Genomic DNA, 16,455 nt, shown 5'->3' with positions numbered 1-16,455 from the left:
TTAAGAATATTTGTTATTTTCATATGATTAAAAATATGTTATATCTTAAGTTATTAGACAAACTTTCAAATTGTTCTAGTAAATAACTGATCTGATCTAATGTCTCTTTGGATAAATAATAGAAAATATTTTTGACATTTTAATCTTCTCAAATTATTGCAGAAACATCAGTTTTTGAGTGTAGTACATCTATTTATATTATTGACCACTACTGCAATTTAACAGTTCGGAAGTTACATTTTGGATTTACTCCTCCAAATTTTATTTATACGGTCTTTGTACAATACTAGATAATAGTTCTTGAGGCTCTCAATTATGATACCTCAAAATATTACTCTTTCAACACGCTTACTTAATGTTTAGAAAATTTCTTCAAACGATATTTGGGTGAGGAGTGTTTATTTGAGGTAACTTATGGTGTTTAAACTTCATATTATCACTCAGCACTACGAAAGCCTTTTTATTGTTTGCTCTATTGTTAACCAAAGTGAAATAGCTGCACATGATTGAACCTATACAAACAATGTTCTCATTTGCGAGGTTGAAACAAATACAATAATACAAAAATATGTGAAAACGGTGCCGTTACTAGTATCCTTAGTATGGAAAAAAAATTACCCGAGGTGGCTAAATCTGGTGAAAAGGGTGCATTGCAATAACGAATGTGTGAGCTGGTTGTCCTAATAAAACAACACTTTCTTTTTAGCCCAATGCGGCCGTTTTTACTTGATTTCTTCGCTCAAACTTTGTAATAAGTTCGCATAATACTCGCCGTTATGACATTGCCTGCAAATGGAAAGGTCTCCGCCTTCTTTGGAGCCGGTTCAATCCATTGTTTTGATTGTTCTTTTGTTTCGGATGTAAAGTGATGGATCTACGTTTCATCCACAATTATGGAACAGCGCAAAAATTCTGCTTTATTTCTGTGAAACACTGCCAAATACTCAATGGAAACATCTTATCGACGTTGTTTTTACTCCATAGTGAACAAACTCGGCACTTAACTTGCGTCTAGTTTCCTCGTGCCCAAATTTTTATTTAATATATGATGTAGCGCACTTTTTGAAATGCCTACTATGTCTGCTAGGTCGCACGTTCAGTCGACGATCATCCTTTGTGGATTTCCTTCAACATGTCTGGAGTCTACACCTCATTTAGCCGACTATTGCGATGCTGGTCTTCAGCATTTATATTGGTTGGTCAGGGGTCTTTCAAATAAAAGTATTGTATCATATAACGATAACCAATATTTCTCCATATTTCATGTTTTCAAATTCTCATTTTAAATTCATCGAAAACGTTCGCTATTGATGTCTGCCAAACAAATACTAAACAACGAGGTGTTCTTAAAACTCAATTTTTATGGAATTATTAAAATAACAATAATTCTTTGTTATTGTTATTTTCAACCATTGATGGGGTATATTAATGAGGTTAGTAATCATATGTAAATATGAAATATATTCTAAGAATTTCCAGTATTTTTGAATAATGTACCAAAGATCACATTAGAATATAGAGATAAATGCAAAAAACTCCACTGAATTCTAATTTCAGGATCTTATGTTCTTCGTAATTTTACTTATCGAATTCAGAAAATTTGACTCAAATAGTTCGTTTCTAGTATGTATTCAAACAGAACTGTTTGATGTACGATGAATTTTCCGATAATTTAGAAGTTTGGTACATAGAAGTTAAGCTCTTGATAAATAACAAAAGAAAATAGGAAATTCAATTTCTAGATGAAACCTACAAGGGAACTAACTTTCCTCAAAGCTCCTTCGAAGTTCTGAAGAAAGCTATTGAATTTTTAATGTTTTATAGTCTTTCTTCCAGTTCGATATATTTCAGAATAATGCAAAAAAATCATTTTCAGCTTCAGATTATCTTTCCACATTCAATTCAATGGAAATAATTATACTCATATTGGTGACTATATATGAGGAACTTTTTGTTTCAAATCGTTCCATATATACCTGTTCAATATTATTTGACATATTTCAGAATATTCAAATCTACTCAGATTTATTATTGGTGTAATAAAGAATGATTTCATCCTAATAAATTCAACTATTATGAAACATTTTAATTAATTATGAGGCGGACGAGAACCTTTACCTAATGTTACTAATTTAATTGAAATATAAGAACCAATCAATAGCTCTATCAATAAATAGCCTGATTGAGTTCTAACTACCAATAATAATCAAGTTTTTAATTAAATGAAAAATTATCGTGAAGAAGGAATTACGTTTACTCTTCATTGGTATCGATAATTTATTTCAATATTGTTTCCATTAATGATGCTCAAAAACCTCAGAATCATCTTCGTTTTTTATATTACTAAAAACTGGAAACCTTTTTCAATGAAGACGGAATATTGTTGATTATGGTGAACAATATTTATGAAGAAACATTTTACGTCAAATATTGTTAACGATAAAAGATATAATCATATTTTATTTTATTACTTTTGAAAATAACTGTCAATTATATATTAATATAACTCGAACTAGCTCCCCACAAAACTGAGGCAAAGCTGATAAGAGGAGGCCAAAACAGAGCCTATATTAGCTTCAGACTGAAAAGAATTACAATAGTCCTTACTAATAATATCATCAAATACGTAGGAATCCTAGGTGATAACCGGCTGAGCTTTCAAAAATACATCGAGTATATAGCACATAAGGTAGAGGTGAAAATGTCGAAACTAATAAGGATACACCAGAAGGTGGGTAGACCAAGCAACTGCAAAAGGATGGTGGTTTCCATTTCTTTCCACAATATGCTTTTGTACGGGACCCTAATTTTGAAGAAGGCTAACGTCACTAGAAGAAACCATACTTTTGCGGATAGCGTCAGCATTCAGAAAAACCTCGGGACTTTCACTACAGATAATAACGGGAACCACAACAATAGATACGATGATTCCCGAAAGGAGCTACATTCATGAGAACACTGAGAACAAACATAAAAAAAGGATAGCCAGAGAAAAACCTTTAAGAACGTGGCAAGTGAGATGGGGACACGAGACAACGAAAGCACAGTGGAAAAACAGTTAAAAGATAATATCTGAGAATAGGTAAATGCGTACATCGCACAACTGACTAAGCCAATAGTACTTGTTATATATAAGATTATATATTAATATGCTCACAATTGATATACAATTAACTTTGAGTTGTTATTTTGGAACAGGAGATGAAGTTAATTTATAGGAATTAATATTGGGTCATTTGGAATGCTGCACAATATTGAAAACAAGATGTTTGGCGTAAACCTTCGTATGATTGATCTTTAAAAATTCAAATATTTTTTTTCGGTGAAGGAAGTGCAATTACGCACAAAATGTCGGACTTGGAATGTCACTACTTTTCATACCAACTAAAACTCCAACCTAGAATTGTTTAACACATTACTTCATCTAGGTTCCTTCTTTCACCCTTTGGGATCACTCCTTTCTTTCTCTTGCTTAAATAGATGTTCGATCTAGGTAATCCTTTTTGACACACAGAGCCTCTTAATTCTATACCAGATACTAGTGTTTTACTATCTTAAAATCTTTATCATAATAGTGTCTACCGACAGCTTGTCGATGTGCGATTTACATTCTTCTCTGTTCACCGTCCATCGTTCACAACAGAATCTCCATCGCAGTAGTGGCAAACAGGCGATTCCCTCTTTCCCATCATGTGCAAATAAGCGTGCAAAATACCTATACCTGGATAGAAATTGTATAAAGTGATACCCAAATTCGCTATAGTGCCTTTCTATCCTTAATCTTGGATATCGCTTTTATGAATTTTTTCATTCATCTATCCTTTTATTCATCTTCACCTTCGAATACCTGTGTATTTTTTTTTTCAAGGAGAAATTCAAATAGCATATCGATACCAAAATTTAAGGTGGTCATATGAAAGCTGTTACTTTCTTAAAATTAGCTGTAAAACTAGTTTTAAAGAATATTGAGGAACAATGCAATGGAATATTATTTTCAACAAATTGATGTAGAGTGTGAAAAATAGTTGAATAGTTTGGGCGCTTGATGCTTATTATAACTTTGGAAGCAGTATGATAAAATTTGAAACGTTAATTGACTCTTTTTTGTTTCCCATATCACAACCATTTTTTTATAAATTTCACTCTATCAAATTGTACATTAGTATGTATGACACTGAATTTCAACTTCATTCTCAGTTTTAACTAATAATAATTCCTATATGACAAACTTGCCTGTACATTTCTGTACCAATATGTTTCAACTTCAATGCGTTACTAAAATCTCATCTATTAGCCAGAGATCTCCTATTACGTCGGCGTTTCAAAGCCAGGATGTAGATTATTAGATTATGCAGGAACTTTCCAGAACGAACTGTATATATTCATGATATGAATGAATACTCAAGATATCTAATCATAAAAGTATTTTATCCAAAAATCTTGATGCACCTCCTAGAAAAAAGAATGCAGATCAGCTAACTCTCGTAAAACTTGACTTCGTTATTTTCATTGCTAAACTATGTACAAAATATTAGGAAAAATTTGAGGGTAGGAATTTGGTTTCTCGTACTGTTTACAGAGAGCATGCAATTTCTTGCACGTTATATTATATTAAGTCAAGCGGACTTAATACCACGTAAGTCTAAAAAATGCCTTTCTGATTATTGAATATCATTCGATAGAGACAAATTTTGAAATCTATCTATATTTATGAATTGTTAAAAAATATATATAAATAAGCACAGTTTTTTTGCTCTTCTGAAAACTTGTCATTTTTAACTTTTAACTAACGCGGATTTTGTTTTTCAAGAAAGATTAAATCTATTAAACTTTCTCAACGAAATTGATAAGAGAAACGAAAACGAATAGTAACCTCATACTTTTTATTTAAGTGAAGTTGGTAGTTTAGCCATAAACAAAAATTACAGAAGCATTAAACGTAGCACAAATACCTTGAATAAGAAATGGGGATCAGTATAACGATTTAGTAGTGTGACGATAGTAGATTTTCTGATTTTTACAAAGGTCTATGAAAAGATATAATCAAAATAGAATTTTTTTCCGATAAATATAGATATAGTGAGGGCGGTTTCTTTAAAAAAATTAATTATTTTGTAGAGAATAATGATTTTATTTTCCGGAGATACTTAACATGTATCGACATTATATTTTCCAAAATACTGAGTGAAAAAGCAAAGTCGCTAGATATATTTATATCTCACATTCTTATCTCTGTATCGAAAGAGATATTTGAGAGGTTACTAGACAGGGTGAAGAGAAATAATCCAGAAGCGATTTTGTGGCACTCCAAATCCAAACAAAGCTGAGAATTAATAACAATTTAAAACGTTCTATATTTAGCAAAACATATTACTTCTATTTTGAGAGATAAAAATGAATGTAAATGAAATCCAATTTTATATAATAGAAAATGAATTTAATTGTACATCAGAACAAAATTATCCATATTGATTTATTTGAATAACTTGAAATGAGTGATGAAGTTCTTATAAATAATATGTCGTTCAACACATATTTTAAACTTTTGAGGTGGAATAAATAAGTGCTGAGAAGATGTCATAGAATGCTGTTAATTTTCATTTATTTCCAACATATAAAGCACAAAATAAAAATATAATATCTGAAAACACTCCTTAATTTTTAATTGATATTATTCTTATTCCTAATATAACCAATAAACTATTGCTGTATACTGTGATATTGATTGTCATTTTTCTGACTTCATCCTATCCAATCTTCATAATTTCAATTATATCATAATCAGAAGCATAGCAAAAAAATCTGTATGCCATGTTCAATATTATGAAATATTTCTTAAATAATCAAGTATCATCAACGTTTCTCTCTTTTTAGAAATAAATGACAGAGTTATATTAGATTCCAATTCAGTATGGAGAAAATTTTAATCTCTTTTTCCATAATTACAAATGTTTTATTGTTTTCCAGAAAAAAATGATACAAATGGAATTCAATTTTCCACTATTGTTTCATCATGTGAAAATTCCTACGAAGTAATAAACTTCGAATTTTTTATTTTGAGCAAAAAAAACATGTTTAGCGACTCGAAATTTTCTGTCTGCTTATTTTCCATATATAAAGAGTTATATTTTATTGAATATAAAATTCATTTCGTTTGTTCACTACCGTCCTCAAACAAATAAATAAAGAAGTTATAGATTCTCCAATTATCTACAACTTCCACATCAATTATCTACAAATTTGAACTACTACTTCAATTCTTATGAAGGAGAGAGAGAGAGAGAGAGAGAGAGAGAGAGAGAGAGTGAGAAGTGCTTTATTGTCAAAAAATGAATATGAATTTCAATATACAGAAAAAAACCACAATGGGTAACAAAATTATAGGTAATAGTATAAGGTAATAATCCATAGCAAAACTAAACCTGTATGTCTCGTAGAATGCCCGAAATTAAATATTATTATTAGAATAGAAGTTGTTTACAGAGTAGAAGGCGGTAAAAGATGATATCGATTTGATTTCAATTAACAAGTGATTGTGCACTAAATACTTATCTGTGTCGTCGAACGAAACAAAATAAAACCCGTGACAATTATGACAGTCTACCTTCATTAGTTACGCGAATTGAAAAAGTGCCATTTATAGAAATTTGGACAAATCAAGATGTGACATGTGAGATAAGAGGTTCGTTCCAACACATCAAAAAGCCGTCCTTGGTACCTTGACGATTCTGCGCGAATGATTCTGTTTTGCGTTCCAACCGACTTAGATATCGTTTGTTCACCGTTTCCAGAACGGTCTTTTCGATACTTGGTTGATAGCAAGTTCTTTTACAAGAACCGTGCATAGCCGGAGATTGCGCCGAAAATATCTATAAACGCTTCTGATAACCGTTCCAAGTACGGTCCCGACTAGCAGGTTGTAACAAACCTAAGGTGATAGCGTTGGGTTATGTTATAGCATAAAAATATCTTACATCTTGAAATAGATACAGAAGAGGTTCGTTAAATGGCGCTTACAATATTAAAACTGCAATTATGGCTAAAATCATTTTTTGATTCATTAATTTTTCCATGGCAACGCATAATATCGAATACATTCTAGGTACTTACTACATGTTACCCAAATTACACCGAAGGCAGCCGCGAAGCGAAGTGTCAAACAAATTTGGTAAACAAGTATACTAATTCCACTGTTTAAAAAAGGTGACAGAAAAGAACCGGAAAACTATAGAAGAATCAATCTTTTAAACACTACTCACAACCAAAATTTTAATCCAACTAATAAATCAAAGAATATCTTTTAAGGACGAACAACAAGGTTTTAGAAGTGGGAGATCATGCACAGACGCAGTATTGGTAACTAGACAAATCAGAGAGAAAGCTCTCGAATATAATCGACCGACGTTCATTTGCTTAATTGATTTGACAAAAGCCTTCGACAGAGTTGATTAAAAAACGTGGTTCATCTTTCATACAATAGACAAATACCGTTAAACATCATCAAAACAATCGAAGACATATATAAGGACAACAAAATATAGGCTGGAATAGACAGACAACTCACAGAAGAAATAAACATAGACACAGGGAGATTTCTTAAGCTCCCTACTTTTTAATCTCATAATGGATGAAATAATAGAGGCAGTGATAGAGAGGAAAGGTTATGAGATAGAAAATACAGAAATAAAAATTCTCTGCTAGCAGAAAGTGAAGATTACCTATAGAGATTGGTCCACAAGTTTAACATAGTAGCAAAGAAGCTAAACATGGTAATTTCATCTCAAAAAACAAAAACACTGGTCATTAACCGATTAGACGTAAGATAAAAATTGATGGTACCAACATTGAACAGATTATGAAAACTAACTACTTAGGCATCACACTATGAAGCTATGGAGATGTAGAATCAGAAGTAAAAAAACAATTACAGAAAGCCAATAGAGCAGCAGTATGCCTCAATAATACAATATGGAGAAACAAATATATTAGAACGGAAGCTAAGACTAGAATTTATAAAGTTGTTATAAGACCAATAATCTCATACACAGACGAAACGCGACCGGACACGTCCAAAACACAAAGAATGCTGGAAATACCTGAGATGAGAATACTGAGGAGAATCACGGAAAACACACTGAGAGATTGAGTAAGTAGCGACTATATTAGAACAACATGTAATGTGGAGAAGATTAACGAGTGGTTATTGAATAGAAAAAAAGAATGGAACAACCATATAAGTAGAATGATAAATGATAGGGTAGTAAAGATCGCAAGAGACAAATCGCCGGCCGGGAGGAGAAGTGTCGGTCGACCCCGAAAAAGATGGAGCGATAATATAACTTAAAAGCACAGAATAACTTAAAAGAAAGAAACAGGCAGAATTGCCTATTGAAAAGATAGAAGAAGAAGAAGAATTTTAATCAAATATAATCTAAATGTTGATCTAGACTAAGTTGATGAAATTTTATGAAAATCCGTCCAGTAATTTCAGAGATTACCTTGTACAAACACACAAACAGACAGGCAGAGATACGGATATTTTTCTCCAAACTTGTATTTTCGTGTTTAGCTACACTTCCTTTATCACCTACAATCATTTTTATGAAAAGCAAACCAATCGACAGACACGCCGATTCTTCAGTTTTATTATAGTATAGATAGAAGAAGATTAAAGTCCTCTAAAAATATATTCTGCAGGAAAGAGAAAAAACTTCATAAAGTTTAGAAGATGTAAGTATATTTACTAGTCTCGAACTTTATTGCCAACCCTTGTTATAGTTCGGGCACAAAATCTTTCTCGATTACTGAATATTACTTACACGCCCTGTATTAAAAATAACTATTATTATATGAGTTTTTCTTCTATATAAACCTGAATAATATGAAAAATTGTAAAAATAAAGTTTTTTATTTTTTACCATTTTGTTAACCCTTTTTAGAAAAAAATTGGAAATTAAATTTCTGATTTTAGTTTCATATTATTCAAGTATAGTGAGAAATAGAGATTTCTCCTTTAATATCACTGCGCCATACGGCTGTAACAGTGATGCCGTTTCCACGAAACGGTTCAAGTTCCTTCAAGGGTACAATATCTCTCCGCCCATGAATACTTCCGCTACCGAATCCGTTTTCCATAGTTTCAGGCAGAGTCAGTCAGTCTGTTAAGATTTTTGCAGCGATCGTGTCGTCGTGTTCCTCACTGCAGTAAAAATATTTTGTCAATATTTACGTCCTCCAAAAATGCTTAGAGAACACCAAGTGTCTTTACGTGTAAAATTAACAGGAGAAAATATTATTACTGCTCACGAGATTTTGCTTTTTTAATTATTTTTTTTAATTCAAATTTAAATGTGTGTGAGTATTTTGTTGAATAAAGGTTATTCATTGCGATTCGCTATTTTTTTTTGTATTGTGCACTGACGAAAGTAACAAGCTTTATGCGAAAAAATTCATTTGAAAAAAAGCTTTTGGCTGCTCTAATAAATAGGCTTTGTACAAATTTGAAGCTTTTTGCAATATGTTCCAAAATTAAATAAGTAGCGGCTTGTAGGGCTTACTTACATTACCACACTTATTAAATAAGAAAATTGATAAAATAGTGACTTACAAGGCATTTTGATAGATTTTGATAATGAATTCTGTACATGTAATCTGGGGGTGTATGATAATAAATTTTTTAATCATTTTTAGAAGTCTCATGGAAAAAATATATTTTATATACTATATACTATTTTATCTCGATAGATAACAGGAACCAACTAAGTCAAAATGTCCCATTATAGTTTGTGTCATTTGGTTTTACAATATTATCTTTTAATTACTACATAATCTTTTTAGAGAGTTCTAAAATTTGATAAACTGATGGACGTTCACTTTCCACTCAACTATACGTGTGGGCAAAATATAATACACCAACAATATTTTAATTATTCCAATGTATTTCTATTTATAAATATGTTTGAATTAGAATCAATGATGAAGTTTCATCATCAGCATATTAAATGACAGATACCTTTCTACATATTTTTTTGTTAAAATGGAAGGATGGCATCGAAGGATACAAATCTTAACGCATAACGACTTATACATATAACAAATTATTGATGCCTCCGAGACAATGGGTCAGATAGTTTATTTATGTATATCTTGAAATGGAATTTCAATTTTGCAAGATGTCATATTAATTTGTATTACTACAAATGAGAAAAACACACAAAGACGGAGAACCAAAACAAACCATTAATTTTCCTATCTATCTTAACGGAAACCATAATCGTACATAATTAGGAAGAAAAACACATTTACGAGGGTTACGATTGATTATAAGAAGAATCTTGTTTGGTTATAATTGTTATTCTTTGAAATAATTTCGAAGATAATAGACGAGAAATTAAGTATATTTGTTTAAAAGCTTTCATTACTTCTTATTGAGTTACAATTAGTCTTGTCACTATTCCACCAATATATTTTTGGTTTATTAGATGTTGGATATTTTGAAAAAGAGCGAAAATAACCTTCATTGAAAAGGGATGGTATAAAAGAAGATAATTATAAAAAAATATAATGCACGATTCGGGTAGTATTGAAAGGATTAAGACCAAATACAATAATTGAGAAAGATAATTATTATTTTTGTAATAATTTTCAAGGCAATGCAATACGATGGAATTATGCAAAAATTGTTATTCCGAAATATTGTGAATCTAACTTTAATGGATACCACAGACTAACGGAACTATTTCAGATACTACTTCTACTTCTTTGTATTTCACGCCATTCAATATTACTTAATATATAATATTACTCGATAAGTCGTGTGACTGTCATAAGATGAAGCTACCATTGTCAAATCCATATAGCATGCATGAAGTTAGAAAAAAGAGACAGCCATTTACGTGAAGCTACTTTTGTTATTTCAGAAACAATGGTTTCAAAACAATTTTGTATTTAAATTTATTATTGCTTCTTGATGAAAAAACATACTGTTCAAGCTCAGCAATTGTTTCAAAAGTGTCAAATTGAGATGGTTACTCCAGAAAACATCAAGTCCACAAAATAGTTATGTATAATCGTAAATTGAAATTGCGTGAGATAGCTGAAGACATTTTGATGGTTCAGATCAGTGTTTGGCCAAGCTTACACGTGATAAATCAGATTTTCTGCGTCGATATGTGACAATAGATAAAAGATCACTTCACTTCGGAATCAAAGCGATCAACATCTTAGGAGCTGGTAAACCACGTCCTAAGCGTCCAAAGGCATAACAGTCAGCTGGGAAGGTTATAGCTTCAGTATTTTGGGATGTGCATGGAATATTAATCATCGGCTAGCTCCAAAAGGATAAGACAATCAATATGTCGAAGAAAAACCACTGTTTCATCAAGACAAAGCTCCGAAAAATGCTCGCCGGTAAGAAATTTGGCTAAAATTAAGATGCAATTGCTGAAAATAGAGCATATTTTGAGACAAAAGACAAATCCTTTTACAAGAACAACGTCGAGAAGTTTTTATTATTGAATTGCTCTTGAAGGAGATGTAATTGATAAATAAAATCGATTTTTGCCAAAAATGTGTTTTTTTAGTTACTCACACGACTTATTGAGTAACGTTATTTCTAGTAGTTAGTGAGACACCAGAAATCTCTCACTTAAGTACAGAAATATATTATCCCTGTATATTCAACTGAGTACATATAACATGGTGTTCTTCTACTCACCATCTGCTGGTCACATACCTATGGGCATACGCGTGCGTGAAATATCCCGTCTCTCTAAGCATCCACCCCTGGATAAATCCATGGACGGATGCGAAGAAGGATATTCCACCACCACCTGTCTTTCCGACAGATTTTCATCCTCGTTCGCGTCGCAGTACGTAGACTCTTTCCTCTCCCCTGAGTTCTATGGGAGATTCGGGAAGTCTTATGTTAGTTAAGAGTTAGCTTGTTGGTTACACATTCTTCTCTTCCTGGTTGTCTGAATGTCTTAACCCTTTCCAATCTTCTTCGACGAAGAAGGATCTAATCCGAGTGGTCCTTCGCCTTTTTTCTCAGCAGCTAGTGCGTAGCTATCTTCCGACTTTGTAGTTATTGTGGCTGGTTTTTTTGTTTCTGTCTTGTTTTTCGGTTCGCCAGATGCTCTCTTCCACAGTTTTTGCATTTTGGCTTATCAGATTCACTGACGATGTAGTCCACCCGTGCGCTTCCACGCCTTTTATGCATTACACATTCATGCTGCACGTACTTTGTCAGTGGCACCTGTAGCATTGTACAGGTCCGTCGGGGTTTTCTTGTTGAACCAGACTTATCTTTTTGGACATAGGTATCTCAGGTTTTCATAGAACTGCTACTCATTATAACTATGAATATTGGTAGTAATTTTCGGTTGTTCTCAGCGTTCTTCTGTGTACGGCTCGTCAGTTGCCATACTTGCTTCCGTCTTAGTCCATTTTCCCTAAGCTCTATTTCGACGTTTTAGCCAGTCCTTTTACGATTAGCTTCCTTTCTTTCTTTTTATATATCTTACTGCTGACGTGCCTCTATCTTAGGGTTTTTTCCTATTTTCAGGCTCCATGCCTGTAACTCCTGTGAATTTTGGTTTCCCTATCTTTATCTAACATACCTAATTACCTAAAAATAAAATATTAAGCCGTACTGAGAAGTACGACTAATTCGTAAAATGGATAATCTCGGCACAATCAAATTTGCTTTGACAAACACAATTCTTTCATGCGAAGGTATTTGAATTCATAAAAACATAAAAAGCTGTGCCTGTCCCTTGTCATAGTATTATCTGACTACCTGGGTCCGCTTTCACTGCACTTAAACACGTGTTCACTCGTCGAAGACACTAAGTCAACTTGGTACCTATGAGTATACACATATGGTAACATACAAGTATAATGGTTAAAGATTATTGGTTATAAATTATTCAAGTATTGCTTTTTCTATATAGTCTTTTTATGACTGTGATGTTAATTAAAATGGTTATTCTTCCATTTATGCTCAATCACAAATTGCCTATATTGTTAAATCACCTTCAATTAAGAACTTGATGATTTTATCACAAGTACCCATTAAATATTAAGATGTTTCAAATTACTTTTGATGTCACAAGTAATTCAGTTTAGTGCTCTAATTGAAAAAGTAAAAGTTCTCATTATCTTAGACTAATAAAAATAATGTCATAATCAAAATAATGATTATTTCTCTAATCTATACGCTATTCGTGGATAGTTTCTTGTTTTCAATTAACATTAGCACCTACCAATTCAATTCGTTCATTTTCCTCAGCTGATGTTAACTTTGAAGCCACATCACCCTACACCCAATAATTTAATCTAATTGCAAGCGATTTGATAATTAACACGTAGGTAATGGAAAACCCATTAGAGTTTCCAGAAATTTTTTATTTGTGATGTAATTTTGGATCGATTATAAACTTATTTTTTCATACCATTATCCGATTGAGAAAAATTTAGGATTTAGGATGTCTCATAAAGGTCGTTTCGTTTTCACTTTGTTTATTAAATAATCATACAAAAAAAGCGTTAATATTTGAAGTATAGCTCAACGTATTATGGTTTTAATCCAACGTTTAAGCAAGCTCTTTGTGACTTTGGTAAAACCATTCCTCGGGCTTAAATAGATAGAATGAATACTAATCTATTGGTATCCTAACTAAATTTTAGATGTGAGTTCAATGCATTCAACATTCTGGAATTGGGTGGAAGTAGTCTTATTGAGTTTAATCCAGCAAAGACCTAGGCTGTTGTTCATAGAAAGTAGGTTGGCACTGCGGTTCAGGATTTGGTCCTTTTTGGACATGAAATATCCCCAGCTCCACAAATCTTCTACCAGACCCAGGTTCGTCTATCTTTGGAATATTAATTACACATTTGAAGCTCGGTTCTCAGGCATACCCTAACGATACTCGATTCAATACAGAAGAGAGTAATTCGACTTATAGACGATCCAAAGTTGACCAGAAACTTGAACCGCTTAGAGCAAAGAAGAAAGGTCGCTGATCTCACTCTGTTTTACCGATACTACCATGGCAAATTCATGATATAACCTAGAGCAGTATTTGCAAGATCTACGCGACAGACAGACGTTTAAGATCAATATCCACAGGCTCTTTCACGCAGCAGGCACCAGTCGAACGACTCTAGTGCAATAGGGTTTATCCTATTGTGCTTGCCTAAAAAACTATTATGGTTTTGTACAGTTTCCTTTGTAAACTCAATATCCCATGCATGCAGACACCTAAGCGCGAGCGACCTTCAAAATTCAAATCTCCACTAGTAAAACGTTCAAACCAACCTCTCATTAACAGTATTTTCTCCTTCAATTTCACATATTTTTCTTGTTGCCATGGCTGCTCTAAACTGTTATTTGTAATGATGTCTTAACAATACCGGAATTGAATATTTTCCGCACTCCATACTATTTATAATAAAGCGTTGTCAATAAACCAAAATAGGATGATTGAAAGAAAGTAAAGCAAAAATAGAATTAGAGACTGGTCTTAACAACTACATATTTAAATTGAGGCGTAGTAATATTTATATATGAAAACCGACATTACTTATGATACACACTCTTTATATTGTCTTTAATATACATTTTAGATAGGAATATAATTTTTATGAAGTGATCCCATACCAAATTGAGTGAGTTTTATAAAACACTATCTAGCTTTAAGAATGGGTTGTTTATGTATTTTTTCTCGTGAGTGTTGCTAGTATTAATAGAATATACAGTATTTGTCCATATGATGGTGTCTGTTCTAAAGTATATAACCAGAAGTTCTATGAAAAGTATTTTAAACTGACATGTTAATTTTAAATAAAACCCAATACAATATTCCATCATTCTTTCTAATGAATTATGTCATAATAAATAGAAAGTAGTGCCCATTTACTATATTCAAAACATATAACTTATGCAATTCCTACTGGAATTTTAGAAATTCTAGACAAATAATCAATTTAAGTATACCATGGGATAATAATTTTTTTAAATAAATGTGTTGCTACGATATCATTATATTACAAAGTTTTAACTGTAGTAATTCGTTTCCGAAGCATTCCGTTAAAGATATTCAGTACCAAACCGTTGCTATAGGCCAAATATTTCAAAGACGTCAAAGCTACGTTTAATTAACTATTAGAACAAAATCGTTATGAGCAAACTAAGTGAGCAGAACGAAATGTTAATGAGCTGCCAATTATGCCATCTTATATCTTCATTTATACAAAATTGATACGTAAGTGATCTATGGAACCTCTTCAACCACAAACTTACAAATTAAAATCATCTCACAAAATAGAGTTCAGCTTTAATAGGGGAATTGATTGACGTGAAATCATAAATTACAAAAACAGTTGTGATTTCTGTTAATTAAACTAGAAAAACCGACTTTGGAAATAATATGATTTAAAAAATTAGCATTAAGTTGAATAGCCGGAAACACGATTATAATATACAAGTTATTAGTTTCTGCACGAATGTTCTAATTTTTTATTATTTTATTATCAGAAAATTAGATAGATATTAGAAGGTTCCAAAAGTGTCATCAAGACCCCAACTGTATCAATTGTAGTGGAAAGCTAATAACAATTTTATATGTTAATTATTTATTTCTCAGTTTTTAGAATTCCGTCCTGTGAAGCTTGTTTTGAAGAGAGGTATTAAAAATATGAGAATAATAGGTATAACAACATATTGCTCTTGTTCCATTAGTAATTGGATATTTAATTAAAAAAAAGAGTAATTATTACGAATTACAAACATTAATTAGACATATAAAACCACAGAAATTGTTCTTTGTAAGTGAATACCGCGAACTGTAGCATAAATGAGAAAACTGATTGAAGAGAACATTAGATTAAATATCAGTCAAGGTGCATGAAGTATAGAAAAAGGTTCAAATGGAAACACCTTACGTATTTCACAATTTTCTCGTTACTTAAAGATTGGTTCCCAATTTACGATTACGATTACAGCGCCTCAAATTGCATTCCTAAATCTTATCGAGAAATTCCTTGAACATTTTTATAGTCTATTATCAACTATATAGAAACAATTTAAACTAAGTTCCAACAGGAAAGCACTTATATTGTTATTATTGAACCTATTAACTAGTATTTGATTCGTATCTATAAAAACAATTATTCTTCTAATAACAGGTGGAAAAAATAATTCAAATTAATTTTATTCGGAATACTGCCTACAACTATCATTACACAATTCTAACGTTGAATCCATGATTAAATGTTTTTCTAGAAGCCTTCTCTCGGAATGGCCTCCATCTGCTCCGTCGTATCGTCGCCTTTCCAATATTAAAAATGGTATCAAAAACTATTAACACATTTCTCGTAAAAGCCTGAAGCAGATTAATGTTCCAAAACTGATGAATAAGGCAAATGTGGACAGATATGAGGACTTTTAGTGGC

The 16,455-nt window shown here is 31.9% G+C and overlaps 1 protein-coding gene across 5 annotated transcripts in view; it reads left to right on the top strand.

The window, feature by feature from the left end:
• Window positions 1-16,455, top strand: part of LOC130901476 (potassium voltage-gated channel subfamily H member 6) — a 286,333-nt gene that overhangs the window by 116,257 nt on the left and 153,621 nt on the right. The gene's annotated exons all lie outside the window — the stretch shown is intronic.

The sequence above is a fragment of the Diorhabda carinulata genome, chromosome X, assembly GCF_026250575.1.
Source record: "Diorhabda carinulata isolate Delta chromosome X, icDioCari1.1, whole genome shotgun sequence".
Lineage (NCBI taxonomy): Eukaryota > Metazoa > Arthropoda > Insecta > Coleoptera > Chrysomelidae > Diorhabda > Diorhabda carinulata.
The sequence above is the reverse complement of the archived record's forward strand: the minus strand, read 5'-3'. Positions and strand labels throughout refer to the sequence as shown.